The 2646-nt window shown below is 36.4% G+C and overlaps 1 long non-coding RNA gene across 3 annotated transcripts in view; it reads right to left on the bottom strand.

The window, feature by feature from the left end:
• LOC105290884 overlaps positions 1–2646 on the bottom strand; it is a 153822-nt gene that overhangs the window by 63597 nt on the left and 87579 nt on the right. For 2 of the 3 annotated variants that reach the window (XR_002779863.1, XR_002779864.1), the window contains exon 4: positions 560–622. The exons of the other annotated variant lie outside the window; for it this stretch is intronic. This is a non-coding gene — a long non-coding RNA (uncharacterized LOC105290884). The remainder of the gene's footprint in view (positions 1–559; positions 623–2646) is intronic. 3 annotated transcript variants of the gene reach the window in all.

The raw sequence follows: 2646 nt of genomic DNA, 5'->3' as shown, positions 1-2646 counted from the left end.
ACGTATTAGTTTCCTAGCACTGCTATAACAATATACCATAAATTGGGTGGCTTTGAATAACAGAAACTTATTGCCTCACAGTTCTCATGGTCAGAAGTCTGAAATCAAGGTGTCAGCAGGGCCATGCTCCCCCTGAAATCCATAAAGACATTTTTCTTTACCTTTCCCTTGTTTCTGGTGGTTCGCTAGCAATCTTCAGTGTTCCTTGGTTTACATCTGCATAACCCTAATGTCTGCCTTCATTGTCACATGGTATTCTCATTTTGTGTCAGTGTCACTATCTTCACATGGCTGTCTTCTTATAAGAACACCAACTATATTGGATTATGGGCCTATCCTACTTCAATATGACTTCATCTTAACTAACTGTATGTGCAATGGCCCTATTTTTAAATAAGTTCATATTCTAAGGTAGTAGGGGTTAGGATTTCAACATAACTTTTTGAAGGACACAGTTCAACCCATAACAATATACAACTAGATTATTAAGGGCTTTATAAATGTACAAAATCTAAATTTCTAAAGAAATTGATTCATTAACTTCTACATGCCAGGATACCTTTTGATGAAGCCATTTCATTTCTGGTGCTCTTCACGAAAGGTCCAAAGATGAGGTGAATCTCTGCAATAAAAAGAGAAATCTTTGACTAAAAGAATACGCCCTTAGGTCTATTCCTCTATAATTTATCTTCTTTTCAATTAAAGCAAAAGAGAAAATGAAAAGAAACATCTCTCCTTGTTATTTGTTACCAAATTTTAGTTGAGAGTTTATCTTAAAACCTTGAGTCATGTTGGAAAGGAGAATGTTTTTAGGGAATATGAAAAGGTACCATCTTTGTTAGTGTGAAACATGAGAATCTAAAAAGACTGAGAAAAAAAGCCACTCTAATTTTTGAAGGCTATTTTTATCTGTTTGCTGTACTTATGATAACTTGCATCAGAAAGACTTTGATGATAAAAAAAAGTTATTCCTCAAGGTTTTTATTGGTAAAATGACCTACATTTTTTTCCATGCCATTGAATGAAATTCTATCCTTCAATCTACTAAACCAAAGAATATTTCTACTAAGGATCTAATGTCATGAAACCAAAGAGAAAGTTTAGACTTTTTTCTCCTTTCATATAAACTTACACTAAAAATACTAAAAAATGCTAAAAAGATTCAAGGTATAAATAGGTAGATTGGTAAATATCAAAACCTCAAATAGTATTTTACTTTCCCACTATGTCTGTAACAGAGGAAAGTACTGCCCAGACAAGCTGAGTAGACAGAGAGTATGAGAGGCCTCACTTTGAAGATAACTAAGACTTTTCCTGAGTATTGAGATAGAATGTCCTCAACTACACTGCCCCAGCCCTAGGTGAGCATGGTCATGTTGGTGCCTTGCAGTGACAGGCTATAAGTGACAGAAATCCAACTCAAACTGCTGTAAGAAAAGGAAAGAAAAAACCAGGCTTGTAACTAATTAAACATGCCTGGACAAAGTGGCTCAACAATGTCCCCAGGATTCGGCTCTCTAACACCTTCTTTTCTTTCTGCTTTCTTTTCGGGCTTACGCCTTCCAGTTTCAAGTTCAACAAAAAGGAAACACATTTCTGTAGTTCCAAGATGGGCCCTTGCAACTGGAATATCTGTCCCTCTTGAACTGTGGCCAAGGGAATGAAAACCCTATTGGACGGCCTGAAATCAGTGCCCACTCCAGAAATGAGGAGGTTAGGTCAGCATTACCTGAACTTCAAAGGTTGTGCTGGGGAGAGACAAAATCAGGAGCTGTTACCAGGGGCGTGGAGACTGAGTTGGCAAAAACAAGCCACGCCCATTTCGAATGAAGATAAAGAATATAGCATAGGAAGAGAAGTACTTGGAGAAATGAGCTGAAACTTAAGTCTTCTCTTTCCAAAGCTGAGATAAATACATATGATTAATTTTGACTCTTCCTGTGGTCCATCAGAAGTAGTGTATCAAATGATAACTACTCTAAAGATGCAATGTAGATGAACCTCAAAAACATTTATATTAAATAAAAGAAGCCAGACACAAATGGTCACATATCGTATGATTTCATTTATATAAATATCCAGAAAAATGTACATCCATAGAGACAGAAAGTAGATTGCTGTTTTTTTGGGGATGCACATTTTTCTAGATATTTATTTATATGAATGAAATCATACAATATATGACCATTTGTATCTGGCTTCTTTTATTTAGTATAATGTTTTTGAGGTTTGTCCACATTGTATCTTTAGAGTAGTTATGATTTTCAGCCGACCCAAACTCATTGTATTTGGGTATCTAGTTCACCTCCACTGCAGAGAACACAGCAGTTTTGGCCAACAGACATTTCACTCGGTCACTGGCTACATACAGTTTATACCTTGGACAGCCTGTGTCTTTGCTTAGGCATCTAAATGGCAGGGATCTGACCGCACCAGAGAGCTCTGTGTTTTACATTCCATTTTTTATCCCATTATTTTATTCTGTGTACACAATATGATGCTTTGTTTATAGAAGGTGCCTCAAGAAATTCTTGCTTAAAAGGCTAGATGAATGAAAATCATACACTATTAAGGCTAAAAGGATCTTGAAAATTCATCCAGCCTTTTCTGAAGCCTCCAGGAAGGGCATATACTCAAGCCAACTCA

This window comes from Pteropus vampyrus, unplaced genomic scaffold (assembly GCF_000151845.1).
Source record: "Pteropus vampyrus isolate Shadow unplaced genomic scaffold, Pvam_2.0 Scaffold39, whole genome shotgun sequence".
Taxonomy (NCBI): Eukaryota; Metazoa; Chordata; class Mammalia; order Chiroptera; family Pteropodidae; genus Pteropus; species Pteropus vampyrus.
The sequence above is the reverse complement of the archived record's forward strand: the minus strand, read 5'-3'. Positions and strand labels throughout refer to the sequence as shown.